General features: G+C 45.7%; 1 protein-coding gene across 4 annotated transcripts in view; it reads right to left on the bottom strand.

Annotated features, from left to right (window-relative positions):
- Positions 1 to 16456, bottom strand: part of LOC111962071 (probable peptidyl-tRNA hydrolase 2) — a 29401-nt gene that overhangs the window by 12147 nt on the left and 798 nt on the right. The window contains exon 1 of one of the 4 annotated variants that reach the window (XM_070441833.1): positions 2718 to 3385. The exons of the other annotated variants lie outside the window; for them this stretch is intronic. The gene's annotated coding sequence lies outside the window, so the exon portion shown is untranslated. Of the gene's footprint in view, positions 1 to 2717; positions 3386 to 16456 lie in introns of those variants that run through there. 4 annotated transcript variants of the gene reach the window in all.

The following is a 16456-nucleotide window of genomic DNA, read 5'->3' as shown; positions in this document are numbered from 1 at the left end:
CACTGCTCAAAAAATAAAGGGAACACTTAAAACAACACAATGTAAGTCCAAGTCAATCACACTTCTGTGAAATCAAACTGTCCACTTAGGAAGCAACACTGATTGACAATAAATTTCACATGCTGTTGTGCAAATGGAATAGACAACAGGTGGAAATTATAGGCAATTAGCAAGACATCCCCAATAAGGGTGATTCTGCAGTGGTGACCACACAGACCAATTCTCAGTTCCTATGCTTCCTGGCTGATGTTTTGGTCACTTTTGAATGGCGGTGCGTTCACTCTGAGGGTGCATGAGACGGAGTCTACAACCCACACAGTGGCTCAGGTAGTGCAGCTCATCCAGGATGGCACATCAATGCGAGCTGTGGCAAGAAGGTTGCTGTGTCTGTCAGCGTAGTGTCAGAGCATGGAGGCGCTACCAGGAGACAGGCCAGTACATCAGGGACGTGGAGGAGGCCGTAGGAGGGCAACAACCCAGCAGCAGGACCGCTACCTCCGCCTTTGTGCAAGGAGGAGCACTGCCAGAGCCCTGCAAAATGACCTCCAGCAGGCCACAAATGTGCATGTGTCTGCTCAAACGGTCAGAAACAGACTCCATGAGGGTGGTATGAGAGCCCGACGTCCACAGGTGGGGGTTGTGCTTACAGCCCAAACCGTGCAAGACGTTTGGCATTTGCCAGAGAACACCAAGATTGGCAAATTCGCCACTGGTGCCCTGTGCTCTTCACAGATGAAAGCAGGTTCACACTGAGCACGTGACAGACGTGAGTCTGAGTCTGGAGACGCCGTGGAGAACGTTTGCTGCCTGCAACATCCTCCAGCATGACCGGTTTGGCGGTGGGTCAGTCATGGTGTGGGGTGGCATTTCTTTTGGGGGGCTGTAGCCTGACTGCTATTAGGTACCGAGATGAGATCCTCAGACCCTTGTGAGACCATATGCTGGTGCGGTTGGCCCTGGGTTCCTCCTAATGCAAGACAATGCTAGACCTCATGTGGCTGGAGTGTGTCAGCAGTTCCTGCAAGAGGAAGGCATTGATGCTATGGACTGGCCCGCCCGTTCCCCAGACCTGAATCCAATTGAGCACATCTGGGACATCATGTCTCGCTCCATCACCAACGCCACGTTGCACCACAGACTGTCCAGGAGTTGGCGGATGCTTTAGTCCAGGTCTGGGGAGGAGATCCTCAGGAGACCATCCCCCACCTCATCAGGAGCATGCCCAGGCGTTGTAGGGAGGTCATACAGGTACGTGGAGGCCACACACACTACTGAGCCTCATTTTGCAATGTTTTAAGGACATTACATCAAAGTTGGTTCAGCCTGTAGTGTGGTTTTCCACTTTAATTTTGAGTGTGACTCCAAATTTTGTTGTCAGCACATTCAACTATGTAAAGAAAAAAGTATTTAATAAGAATATTTCATTCATTCAGATCTAGGATGTGTTATTTTAGTGTTCCCTTTTTTTTTGAGCAGTGTATTTAATATGACATACATGATTCTTTGTTAACTAGTAAATAGTAGCCTACAGCAAAGTGTGTTGAAATAATTTCTAACTTGTTAACAATTTCTGCTATTTAGTTTTTGCTACCATGTGGGTTTTTAGATTGCTTGAGCCTGCTGAGGAGTGTTAATTCACCTGTTTCCATACATGTTTCATTTTAAAACATTTATCTTACAAAAGGAGTTGTTTAGTCTAACTGCTTAACTATTATCTGTTCATGGAATTGTATTTGGGTATTTTTACATTTTCTTCCCCTAATCTTTAAAGGAAAATGCCACGGGCACCATCTGATGTGTGGAGACATTTCACTGCAGCTAATGAAGGAAAAGCTGTGTACATTTCCAAATAGTGTGCCAAATCATATGTGAAGAATGCAACAAAGATGCAGAATCACTTGGCCAAGTGCATAAAGTTCCCTCAGCACTCACAACAAGAAAACTCTGACAAAAGTCCCTCTACTTCTATTCGAGGTGAACATTATGAATCAGACATCTTATCGATAGCAACAGCTCATGGTCCTCCTGGAATCAGAAGTTTTTTTGACTCAATGGAGGAATGTAGTCAGAGAAATGCAGATGAATTGTCTTGCTCGAGCTATGTATGCAACTGGTTCAACGCTGATGCACACAGGCAATGTGTATTGGAAGAGATTTCTTTAAGTTCCTTGCCACATATACACCCTCCAACCAGACATCCTTTATCTACTAATTGCTCTGGATGCAGATTTCAACAGAGTTCAAGTGAAGGTCAAGCAAATCATAGAGAAAGCAGACTCATAAGGTGAATGCACCAATTTGTAAGTCGCTCTGGATAAGAGCGTCTGCTAAATGACTTAAATGTAAATGAATAATTAACTATATCATCTCCACCCCTCAACCAGTGTTCTACAAGAGCACAGACACAAGGGACAACAGACACAAGGGACAACAGACACACCGGTCTCTACATTGCAGATGAGCTGAAGGCAGTCATCAATGACCTTGGACCACAGAAGGTATTTGCACTGGTGACAGACAATGCTGCAAACATGCAGGCTGCTTGTTCTAAAGTGGAGGAGTCCTACCCTCAGATCACACCCATTGGCTGTGCTGCTCATGCATTGAATCTGCTCCTCAAGGACATCATGGCACTGAAAACAATGGATAGACTCTACAAATGAACCAAGGAAATTGTTAGGTATGTGAAGGGTCATCAAGTTATAGCAGCAATCTACCTCACCAAGCAAAGTGAGCAGAATAAGAGCACCACATTGAARCTGCCCAGCAACACCCGTTGGGGTGGTGTTGTCATCCTGGAGGGGAAGGAGTCTCTCCAAGGAATGGCCATATCACAGTCTGCCGATGGACAGCCCCATCAAGAGGATCCTCCTGGATGATGTATTTGGGGAGAGTGTGGTAAGCAGCCTGAAACTCCTGAAACCTATAGAAGTAGCCATTGCACAGATTGAGGGAGACAATGCCATCCTGTGATGTTCAGACTCTGCTTGCAGATGTAAGAGAAGAAATCTGTACTGCCCTGCCCACTTCACTGTTGCTCCACGCAGAGGAAACTGTAGTTCTGAAATACATCAAAAAGCGTGAAGACTTCTGCCTGAAGCCCATACACGCCGCAGTGTACATGTTGGTCCCCAAGTATGCTGGCAAGAGCATCCTGTCTGGTGCAGAGATCAACAGTGCCTATGGTGTCATCACCACCGTGTCTCGCCACCTTGGCCTGGATGAGGGCAAGGTTCTTGGCAGTCTGGAGAAGTACACTTCCAAGCAAGGGCTTTGGGATGGAGATGCAATATGGCAGTCGTGCCAACATATCTCATCAGCCACCTGGTGGAAGGGACTCTGTGGATCTGAGGCTCTTTCCCTTGTTGCCTCCATCATCCTCCAAATCCCACCAACATCAGCCACCTCAGAGCGCAACTGGTCCTTGTTAACCTAGTTTCAAGAGACTCTAGCCATCGGATGAGAATGCCCTGAGCCGGCTAGTCTACTATGGATGAGACTTTCTGATTAGGGAGTCAATTTGGTAATTCAGAGGTGTAAACTTTCTTTCGATTAACGAAAATATAATTAATTAATAATTTAATTTGTGTTTTTAGCATTGGATTATGTACCATATCATATGGAGACAACTAACATTTTACCGTTTATAGTAGAATATTGCAAATGGATGTAATCCTTCAATAGAAAACCCCCCAAACATTTAGTTCCCGAATTGACTTTATTTAATTTGAGTGATTCTTCACATGGGAGGTTCAGCCTGTGTGTGTGTTCCAATCAGGACAGTTGCGCTCTGAGGTGGCTGAGTTGGTGGGAATTGGAGGATGATGAGGCAACAGGAAAGGCCTCGATCATCAGAGTCCTTCCCACGCCAGGTGGCTGTGAGTTGTGGCCGATGCCATATTCTGCTCTGCCATCCCAAGCCTTGCTCTGGACAGTTACTTTCCCATGACTGCCAAGAACCTTGCCCTCTCCAGGCCAAGATGGCGAACGTGGTTGATACAACCTAGCACTGTGATCTCTGCACCAGACAGGATGCTCTTGCCCAGCATCTTTGGGACCAACATGTTACACTTTGTTCTATAGCACCACTCCTTCGCGCCCCCATCTTTTATTTTATTGATTTTGATTCGGCGTGTGGGCTTGCAGGAGATCTTGCACGCATTTTATGTTTCGCGAATCTACATGTTGTCCTCTGCCAGTGGGCCATGAAGTGGGGGCAGTACAGATTTCTTTCTTACTGCAAGCGAGTCTTAATATACAGGTGGCATTGTCTCCCTCAATTGTTGCTGGCTTTCGTATAGGTTTCAGTTTTCAGGTGCTTACCACAGTCCCAAACATCATCAGGAGGTCCTCTTGATGAGGGCTGTCCATCGGCGGGACTTGTGATATGGCATTCCTTCGAGAGACTCCTTCCCCTCCAGGATAAACACCCCAGGGGTCTGCTGGCAGTTTCAATGTGGTGCTATTAGTCTGTCACTTTGTTGGTGAGGTAGATTGCTTCATACTTGATACCTTACACTACCTAACATTTCCTTGGCATTGTAGAGTCTATATTGGCTTTTCCTGTAAGATTAGGGAGCAAACTGTACATACCCAACCATCATTTATGACAAGAAATAGTTTAACGTTAGACTAAACAACTCCTTGTTTTGTAAGTAAATTTGGTTTGTAAATGAACATGGATGGAAACCGGGTGAATTAAACCTCTAGCGCCTCAAGCAGGCTTAACCCATGTAGTAGCAAAAACAATTTGCACGAAAGTGGGTTAACAAGGTGTAATATTCAACACGTGGCTGTTAGGCTATATTCGAGTTAACAAAATCAGTAGGCTGAAAAAGGGCAAAACAAAAGGGGGAACACTTTAAAATACACATCCGATCGGATAGTGAAGACATATCTATAATTACTGTTCTACATGTGGAGTGGTGGCGACAACAAATGCACAAGCGCGCTTCGGTCGGCTCCTCGGTGGGGGTGGGAGAGGAAGGGGATGGGGGTGGGCAGCACAGGCAAAGGGGATAAAAAGGATTTAAGGAGGGGCATTTCATTTCAGTCTGGAGGTGGAGTGAGGGTGCTCCCGTGGGGTGGACAGGAGAAGACATACATGATGTGTTATAGAAAGGGGCCGACAGCAGTGGGGGGAATAAGGTGTACTGAACAAGTCTGCTAGTGGGCTACCAGGGTGGACGGCGGGAGCCGCTGAGGAGTGTAAGTCACCCGCCTACAGGCACGTGTGAAAACTAGCGACCAAAAGGGGGTAGTAAGGCTAAGATGGAGCGGCGGGTCATGTGAAAGTGAGGGTATGTGTACATGCTCCCGTAACGGCGGGACAGGAAATGCCACATAGAGGACAATGACAAGGAAAGGGGAGGGGAAGGGGCATCAGGGATAGCAGCATCTACCTCACAAGCAAAGGGAGCAGAGAAGAGCGCACAGGGAAACTGGCCCAGCACACCCGGGGGGTGAGTGGGGGCATGCGGAGGGGCGTCTCCAGAGGGCCATAAGTCGGTCGGCCGAGGACAGGCCACGCAGAGGCCTCTGGAGTATCGGAGGGGAGGAAGGGGGGGAGCGCCGTGAACGCCGTGTAACCGAGGAAGGAGCCCAGGCACCAGAGGAGGGGCAAGCGCGCCTGTGGAGGGCGACGTCTGCTGGCGAGGGAACGAGAAGAATGCGGACTGGCCTGCCATGCACGGTGCTCCACGCAGAGGAACTGATGAGGTGCGAAGTACGTGCAACAAAGCGTGAGACGGGGCCGGAGCCCATCGGCCCGCAGAGGGTAGTGTGGTCCCCAAGGGATGCGTGGCAGAGCAGTCGTCTGGTGCAAGAGACATCAAAGTGCCATGGTGGCACACCCACGTGGGCGCACCTGGCTAGGAGGGCAACTGGGGGCAGCGCGTGTGGAGATACACTCAGCAGGGCGTGGATGGAGGAGCATATGGCAGTCGGCCAACAGTACGCATTGCAGCACCTGGGAGGACTTGGGGATGTCTGAGGGTCCCCTGGTGCCTGCACAGTCCCCAAACCCACCAACAGCGCCACCTCAGAGCGAAATGGGTGTGATGAACCACAAAAGGACAAACATGCCCAGGTGACACTCAGTGAATTAAAGCAATCCGGAGACATGGGTTGGGGGGCGGGAGGATAGTGCATGGGCAATACGGCACTGATGGATGGACGGCTGAAATGGGTGTAGGTGGGCGCCGAGAGAGTGGGTAAGAGCCCGCGAAAAACAGCCCAAAGGTAAATGGGAGGATTGAATGTAGGCGTAATGCCACACGGGGGACACTCGGAAAAACCACAGGTGGCAAGCGCGAGGGTTAGTCAAGGGACGCCGGCATCGGGCTTTGCGCTAGGGCGTCCGGGGAAACGAGTGAAGGAGATTAACGAGGGCCAACGGGTGAGAAAACAAGAACACCGAGGGGAAATATGCACGGAAAGTGAGAAAACAACGAACGGAGCAACCACCGGTAATGCGACAGCTCGCAGGCAGTGCGGGGGGGGGAACAGTATATAGGTGGCAACACGCAGGAACGTGAATATAGGGAGTGCATGGTGTACCGGGAACTAACAGCGGATGTGAGTAGGACGTAGCTGACGAACAGGCAAGGGGAGGGAGTATGTGCCGGCAAGCGGGCGAGCCAACGGAGGCGGGACCGGGGTAAAGGGGCGCAACAGCCAGCGATGCCGGCGCTGTTAAGAGCGGGGTGAGCCGTGAAGCCCGGTGAAGGATGGATCGGGAGTGTGGCCAAATGGCAAACCCAGTATCAGAGGTCAGGGCAGACGAGAGCCAGTGACGAAAGTGCATGATAAAAATCGTGGGGGGTGTACGGACATTGGAGCACGGCAGGACCAAGAAGAAGAAAGAAGATACACACCAAAATCGTACAAAATAGACATAAGACAAATGAGCAATGCTAACAAGGAATTACTAGTAGATATACTGAAAGTGTATGGTAATATAAGGAGATGACGGTTGGAAAGAATGATGCCATAATAAGAGTCTACCATAAAAAGACCACGAACCAGAAGTACTATGATGAGAAAGACACATCACAAGCATATCAGATCCCTACACATGCCTCCCCTTTGTGGTCCTCTGAACGGGTGAAGCATCTTTCCAGGCATGTATTCCTCGCAATGTTTCAGCTGTGAAATCCTGGAGATCCAAGACCCCTTTCCAAGAACCCAATAGCACGCAGCAAAATCACCTTCACGATTAGTTGTTCAGGATCTCTGCAACTGGCTGACATCAACAGACTGTTGGTGCATCACGCATTAACGTTAACTAAATGTTAAGCGCTATAAGGCTACTATTATTCGGTTATACTGTGGCAATCTAGGATAATGGTGGTGCACATGAAAAGAGCATCAAACTGCGAGAACCTACACGATGGCCATTGTAACAGGATACAGTTTAAGCCTGCAGTACCAAAGCAAAACAGTGGTGCATTCGAAGACAGTGCTTCTTGACCAGAACCCTGGCCCATTGCTCGGCATAGGCAATAAGAAAAGCGATCTGCCCTCTTCTGCCCTCTCATTTGGCTAGAATGGTCCCACCCTCCTCACTCCTGCTTACCATCTTGCAGGAACATTTATTTCACATGTTAGAGCAGTCACTTGACCATCTTACCAATATAACAGATAATATTTGGGCTCCTTTCCGTCTTGTACTTCTAACCGGGTGGCGTCACTTTTAACCCCCCCCCCCACACACACATCCGGTTCTGCAACGAATAATGGGCTTCCGTGCTGAAACTAAATTTGTTAGCGTCCGGTCATTACGGTTTCTGAAAGTTTCCTAACTTTGTTCAGTAGTGTTCCCCATGCATGCTGCTTAGTCACTTTATGGACCCTCACTCCAACTATTTGTTTTGTGCATATGGTGTGGTGAAGGCATGTAGGTTAATGTAGAGCGATTATTTCATTTTCGATGACTAAGTGAAGGGCCTTTCCATTCCTTCATTTCCTTACACTGAATCTGAAAGCAATGATGTGCATGGCAGAAAGATGTGGAAACAAGCAATAGGTGGTACCTGAAATTCCTTTCACTTCAAAACAATTACTCCATATGATGACAGGTGTAGACAAAGAGCCGGTGTGATGTTTACCGAGATACTTTAATTAAACCACACCTCCGAGTAAGTGTTGAATTTACACTCTCTTATTAAAACAGATTAAGGTCGCTACAGTTACATTGTTGGAAAGTCATTATGTACAATGATCATTAACAGACAAAGAAAATGAACCATCCTTACAAATTGCTCATTGCAGAGCCTGCTCTACATAAGCTGAAATTTATACAGCCTAACAATAGTTAGTTTTTTTCTCAAATGACCTCCATCATAAGGCTTCATACATACTCGTCACATTAAAAGCAATATGACATGTACTTAATTGTCCATTCAACATGAGACATTAATTGCATGTGGTAAGTAAGTGTGGATGGTTAGCCTATAGGCTACTTGATTCGGTTATACTGTGCAATCTAGGGATAATGGTGGTGCAACATGAAAAAGAGCCCATCAAACTGGAGAACCTACACGATGCATGTAACGGATTACACTCCCTCACTTCTGTTTAAAAAAAAAAGGGCTTGCCTCTCTCTGAATATGAATCTGGCTAATCCAAACAGGAAGACACGTTGATTGGGTTTACCATGTGAAATTGAATTGCCGACTCTTGCTATATCATACGGACTTGATATATAGCCTACCAGGAAGGTGGTTGTCAAACTATCCATAAATCAGTTAAGGCTTATGTGTTAGCTTAACATTCATGCAGACACCTCCAATTGTCATGTGATAAACGTCGTTGCTTGGTACGTAGCTTTACCAAAAGGATTTTTCATCCAAACTTCAAACAAACTATTTAAGCCTGGTGGACAGAATGAGAAGTCTAGGCGATGCGTCCCCAAGATGGTAGCGGAATTTCCCTACATTAATGCATTTTACTTTTGACCAAATCCGATATAATCCTAACCTTAAATGGGTGCCATTTGGGGACGCAGACCTAGCTTTAGAAAATACGTCTGTTGTGTATAGAGAAAATGTCGATGGTGAGCAAATGAGGAATAACAATTAGCCACCGGGGAAAACCATTAGAACTCATATCGGTAAAAGTTCAGAAATTGGGGAAATTTAATGCTTTACCAATCCTATATTTGAAATCAAACCTTGGAAAATACTGAGTAAGGTCAAAGAATTTTCTCGTGAAACTTCATGTACAGTAATACAGCAGTTTACTTGTGTTAGAAATACAAGTTCAACAAATATAGGAGGCGGGCTGCCATCTTGTTGTTTCAATAGAAAGAACTGCACCATATTCAATGAGCGGGTCTCCAATGTCAGATAAGTAGCTTACCTCAGAACGTAGCACAAAGGGAAAAATCATGAATTCAGTAGAATTTTCTTGGTTTAAAACAAAAAGGAATGTGTTAAAAATGTTACCGAACATGGGAAAGCTGTATGAACATTCACCACTTAAAATACTTGGTCTGCGGGACACGTTTTAACTAGGCTATTAAATTCAAAAGTTGAGATTTTGTTTTTTAATCTCTTGATCTAGTGTCCTTCCAGTGACCGTTTACCTTTTGGAAACGTCAAATAAAAAGGCGTTAAAGCAACAAAACAGGTCGAAGGTAAACAATTTCAATTCACAACGGTCCACCTATTTTTCAGTACTTTTGGAAAAGACTGCCTCTGCCATTTCAAGGTAACCGTTCTTTTAGTCCTGCAGTCTAGTCAGGACAGAGCTATTCATCTTTAACTCTTACAATAACATTTTCCATCCCCGTTCCCGATAACATAAAGAGCGCAACAACGCACAGATGTGTATTGGGACGTGGGCGCTACCTGAAAAAAGCGGAATGGACAATTACATGATTTTAAAAGAAACTGATTAAAAAAATATATAGTATTCGTCTCAAGCAGTGTCATGGACTGAGTGAACGTATGTGTGCGATGTGTGTCCGAGCCAAGACCCAAGACAAATAGTTGAACCTTATGGGTTGATGATCTCTTTGGCGGGATATTAGGCGACACAGATTTATACTCGATACTTCTCAGCTGACACTCTCATAATACGACGAGCCAGGACACCACGGAGGTAATATGTTCTCGAACGGGCGCATACACCTCTTCGGCATATTCATCCCGCGCAGATCACGAGTGAAATATGCTATGTACAATCAACAACTAGACAACTCACCGTCATACAACTCACAATGAGCCAATAAGCCATAAGAATCAGATGGAACTTATGATGGTTATAATGCAAGATCGTGGCTCAACGCGCGGATACACGAAAGTTCGCTAGCCTAGATCTGAAGGACGCAGAACTCAAGACCCTTGTAAAAATGCTTGTCCACTCTATCGTACTAACACCCGATTAATACAGTTGTTTAACACTGTCATCACCTGCTCATTTCACCAGCGACGTGAGACTGTTCTCAATATGGAATATGTCACTTCAATAAAAATAAACACATGTTTTTACCACCTGCGTCTGTCCTATGCTCGCAAATCCATATCAACTAGTCCAGAGAAGCTCTTGTTGCTTGTAATAAGTGTTGTCCGTACTTCAATAAACCCGCGATTAATTTTACCTACTGCGCTCCAATCCGCAGTTGCCAATCCAACAGGGACGCGAGACGAGGGGAGGTATATATGTATTATGCACGAGTTATCATTGACCTCACCACGACATTTACTCAATACGCTCACAGTACCCTCTTACTTACAATCCAGTCAGATGGCACAAGATCCTATACTGCCATTCGCTAACCTCTGAGATTAATCACTGTTATTATCGTATCTTGTTCTAACCTCCTCTATATTCATAACCTCAGCTGCAGGACTTTAAGTAAATAGTTGTCTATAATAGTGAAATAGACCCACGTCTCAATAACATCTATCATCTCGATCCAATAATACATAACCTCAGGCCATGACACTTGTAAATGTGATTGCTAACCATACTAAAAGTGATTTAAACATCCCAGATTTACTACTTATTTTTGTTCTGAGACATCCCTCCACCAACTATATATGCCAGAACCCGTATATGGACTCTCGCGTGGCTGATCATAGCTTTTGCACATACTACTCTGGGCACGATTTCTTCTACAACTGCGAAGCTCTACACCACTTCACAATCACCGCGCGAGTGAGCGAGTGAGTTCAAACCTATGTTTGGGTCCATCTTATGCAATTTAAAAAATACAACAGCGTTTGTTACGACCACCTGTCTGATACACACAATACCTTCCATGTTGATCGCAGCGCGCAGATTCTCAGCTATCTCCCTTAGTACTGTAATAGAGTGTTCAGTTTCCTTTCTATACCAGCCTGACAGGACACATTACATTACCGTCGATTTTGTATCATGGCCTAGCTCCTGCTCAACATAACTCGAACTCACCCATGTCTACACAAGACAGATTGAACCATCCTCGTACTTTCTCCTTAATAACAACACACTCATTACTCTCAGTTCGTCCAGTCCTGAAGCGGACCTAGTTAATTACATTGTTCCTTATTTCCGAGCGTTTTAGTCCCTTATTGGCACCATCGTCGACTGTTACCCACCTGAGCGCGTCATAACCAGATCTGCAAGGCCCTACAACCGTGTACCGGGTGGTGTTGACGCGTTTTCTCCTGGTACATGACAACGCATACTAGACGCCTTTTCCTATTTGCGTATCGTTGCGGCGAATGACAAACATAGAGACCTGCCCATGTCCATAGTATCCACGCGCCATTAGTCGCGCGCACCCGACACGTGTCACAGGAGCTAAAAGTGTGCCCCAAATTAGATTAGTTAGAGTCCATCGGAGGGAATGGACCTTACAAACTCTCAATTTCTCGCGTGAAGCATTGCTGTTGTCTACGTTTGATCACACCGCCTACCACTATGCTCATGGTTTTTCATATTATCATCACCCACCGAAGCCAGGAAATGAAAGGCAGTGGAGTGAATGAATAAAACGGTTGTCAATCATGGTACATTTATAGGTGTTTGCGCTATCTCTAAATCAACCTGGCGGTCAAATTCAGACAGAGGAGTGACTAGAGACTAGAACAAGCCTTAAATACTCTCATTCACCAATATACACGTTACCTCGATGATTTACATGATAAAACATGGTCTAAATTCTAGTGCGCTCGCTCGAGACTAGCTTCACGCAGGCTGCATGACTCTACCATATGAAAGAACCACATCACTGGCACCACTTTAAATGAAAATGGAATTCAACTAGTTACCTATTAACACAATGGAACCACTCTAAAATTAAATGCCACTTGTAATAATGTATTACAATATCTTAACACACTACTCAATAATCACATATGTAATATACATGTATATTAATGATACCTGATCTAATTAGCACACTTTCACCATGACCGACTCCTGCGCTGCGATTCGCGGTCGTAGATTGATCGTGTTAGTGATAGTCGTGTATTGTGGTTAGTGTGTACTATATCTTGTGCCGATTCACACCTTTTAGATTTGTGCATTGTCGTTTTGCTCCTAATTAGGTAAGTTGTCATCTGACGTTGGAGGTATGAGTCTTGCTTAGATGAGAATAGCTACTTGTCAAACGCTGGCGCGCGCGCTCCTGGACATGTATACGCGTGTTAGAACCCAGACAACGCGAAACTGTTTCCATATTCGGACTTTCTCATCGATTCGCAACGTTACTTTGCGATAAACAGATTTTTACCTTATTTAGAAGCAGTAATCAGACTCTGCATTGCCGTATGAATCCATGATTAATAGTAGTGCATGCATGAGAAAATAAGAAGGTGTGTCATGTGCTGGATGTGTGGAGCCCAGCCTCAATTATGCTCTCGTATGCTACAAGACTCCATGGTTGGTAGAGCACCTGTGGGTCAGAAGATGAGAGTATCTCTAGTTCCCCTATAATGTACATGAATAGAGCGCGCGAACGAGGCATACGAAGTGCTCCGACACCGAGAGTAGAAATGAACCATAGACCATCTAGTCTCTTCATTTCCCAAGTGGACGAGAATTCTAAGAGCTGCGATATTGTGGAAGTCGCTCCAGTGTATACGTGAACTGCACAAGAACATGTCTCAACGTGCTAGGCGTGATCTTCGAAGTGTTCTTCAGAGTTGACTAAGAGCAGGGTACGACAGACAGTGATAGAGACTAGCCATAGATCCTCTTTAAGCTAGCGACCGCCTCGGGCGGGTGTCTACTTGCATGGCTGGGAAGACTAGTCCTCTCGTATACAAGATCGTGCAGCGTCCGTATAGAGATCAGCGCGTGCACTAGAAGCAGTGCGAGATAATCACACGCCGGTATTATAACCCCTCGCTCGCACATGATAGTCATGGAGGATGAGTGGTGTGTTCCAGCGTATGTGCTCTGAGGGCAATGCATAGTAGTGTGTCTGTGTCTAGTCAGAGGTGACAGGACGACCAGAACCACACACGCAGTAAAGTGAGCCTCGCGCGCCGACCTACCTCCACCTGTTAGTCCTGTCGGTACCTCTCAAGTCGCTCCGAGTGAAGTGAACAATAGGTGGGCAACAGACGCCATGTGCTCATTATATCTTCTGTGTGGCGCGGTGCGGGTGGTTCCTCGAGATGCAAGGCCTAGCGTCGTTCCCAACTCAAAATATCTACTGATTCACGAACATAAGACATACAATCCGTCAACAAGGAGAGCTCAGTGCCATATCCGCGCGAGATTAGTAGAGACAAGAGCTTAGGTACCAAACCTACATCTCTAATCCCTCGTTCCATCAGCTCAATTTTAGACATCAGGCCCTCCGTGCCCAGATGGACACACTTTTGAATGAGGAAGAATGCGGTAAGCGCTGACTCTAGAGAGAAGTGTGTCCCACTCCCCTTAAGAATTGCCTATGTTCATACACATTCTATTATGATTTAGGTGGCTGCTATTTTGTGCAGTGGCGATGATATTGCTGTATCACCATGATGTCCTCCTCCGCTCCTCCTCCGTGGTTTAGTGGAGCTGATTCGTCCTTCATCTATTCCATCAGTAGTCATGTCCATGTTCGTACGCATAGATGGACGTAAAATCCCATGTGCTTAAAAATTCACAAGTTTAAGAGCAATAGGAACATCATCTGGATGATTCCCCAGATTTGGTAGGAATGCGTACCCAGCTAGGTGCATATCGCGCGGAAGATACAAAAACTAAGTCGCCTCCGCTGTCATTATTGGTCCTCGTACAGCTAGGTAGGCACAATGCTGCCAGGGTATAGTCCCTATGTCGCTAGAAACCCTAATACCCTCCCTGTACAAACGAATACGATATCCATGTGTATATGCAACATATTCATGGTGCTCTAAAGAGCGCGTCATCTATGATTCCAGTTAATGGCGTCAGTTGGGCAGAGGCGCATGTAAACCATGTAGCAACAGTCGTTAACTCTCATGCTCTTAGTCATTCCAGTGGTTAGGAGAAATCGCACATCTCAATTGACTACAACCTCTCGTATACCAGATAAGTCTGTGAGATCTCAGAGACCTTGCCGCAACTGTGTGCGATACAACTATTATATCCTCACCATCATTTAGTAGCTAAATATATAGTCAGAGACAGAACTACAAAGCACAAGGCATGGGGAAGTCCCTTTGTCATCGATTCTCCAATTTGTAGCATTCCAGTTGTTTTCCCATTGATTTGAGATAATAGAAGTAGCGTGATCACGTCATCACCATAATACGCCCTACAGATGATCTCGGTGATGGAAAGTCCCTCTCTTCCATCTCTCTCTAGCTTAGCGACTCACGTCTCCAATGTCTCTAAGCTATTCGCTCACGACTTAGCCAACGCATTCCAAGTGTTTGCATTGTACAACTATGATAATCACGTACTTCTATCATTTCATTCATTTTTGAGATCTACAGAGTTGTGAGCCTTACAGCAGTTTTTTTTTTCCCAATTACACCGTTCATCGTTTAATGTCCAGATATGGCTAGGGCCCGGAATGACTCAATCTATTCCAGGTAGATCATCTCTCCAAAGCTATCTATGTTCTTGGACTTCCCAATTCTCCTCCGCAACGTCTTTTCAATCTTACACGCTAAGGATTAGTGCGTGCGGAGAAAGAGATGAGGCATATGGACTCTCTCTCGTAACTTCTATCGAACTGCATCTCTCACGAGTTTCAGGTGATGCGCATGTGAGTCGCTTCTGATAAGCTGGAAGGTCCGCGTTCAATATAGAACGGGATGGGGACTCAACTACATCCTTAATACTAGTGACTAATCGTCAAGGCTTCACTCCTGTCCTCGTCAATCCATGATCTCCTTAAAAGTCTCCTACACCACCTATTATCGCACTCCTATTGCTCTGCGCAGATATATTGGATTCGAACAAGTTGCGATGATAATATACGAGAAAGGGTTGGGATATCCCACATCTCTAGCAGGGCTTCATCATGTGATTTCCAATAACGCTCCAAGGATATCCCATGCGCTTAATCTCGGCGCTCCCATCCACTCCAAATATCATACATGAGAGATATAATATGATGTGTGTATAAAGAACACACATGCTGGATCTCGCATACATTAAGTGCTCGGACCTCGCTCTACAACTATTGTGGAAAATATATGAACTTATCAGTTTGTTATATTCGCTCCGCTGGCCTATTTAATCGGTGATCTGCCTCCACTTCTCACTTGACATCTGCTCCGCTCATAGTCCACTCCTCCCAGTATATCTCTCTTATAATCGAACATATGGTGGCTCCTCCCTCCCTCTATGTCTCTTCCTCTTAAATGTGGTCCCCCTGGCTCTACAGGTGCGATGATGAATGCTCATTGAATATCCTAGTTAGTGATACCGAAGAATGTTATCAAGGATATCTGGTTGCTTTATTGCGTCATTATCCACATATAGATCTCTCAGCTCCTTTGCAGTGTCGCTTCTCATACGCGCGGCGCCTGCGAAGTGAGCCTACTGATATACTCTAATGGAGTCCTTCCTCGGCGAACGGAGTTAGGTAAAGTACCCAGTCTCATGCTTATATTTTCTGGAGATCTCTCTCTCGATATCCTCCATCTTTGCACCTCTGATGGCCTGTACTGATCTGAGAGATGTGAAGGGTATCTCGCGCAGTAGTGTATACCGCGCAAAAGGGTATTGATAAGCTTTCTGAGGGAATGGAGATGATGTAGAGTGGTGGACTGCATAATTGATAGCCTCCCAGTCTAATGAGTCAATTGCCAGATGTGATGTGATGGAGAGATATGCTCCGGCGCGCGTTGTGATGTCCAGTCTATATAAAGCTGCTATGAGAAGCTCTCATGTCCATCCAAAAGACCGTAATATCCCCTAGAGCTATCAAAGTGAAGAGAAAAACTGCTAGCCAGTACAAGATATAGAGCATACAATGATAGATGATAGAAAACCGGAGATGAGAGTCTAGGTAACTCCCTCTCCTATCACTCCC

Source organism: Salvelinus sp. IW2-2015, linkage group LG1, assembly GCF_002910315.2.
Source record: "Salvelinus sp. IW2-2015 linkage group LG1, ASM291031v2, whole genome shotgun sequence".
In the NCBI taxonomy this organism is placed as follows: Eukaryota; Metazoa; Chordata; class Actinopteri; order Salmoniformes; family Salmonidae; genus Salvelinus; species Salvelinus sp. IW2-2015.
This window is presented reverse-complemented; position numbering and strand designations above follow the sequence as displayed.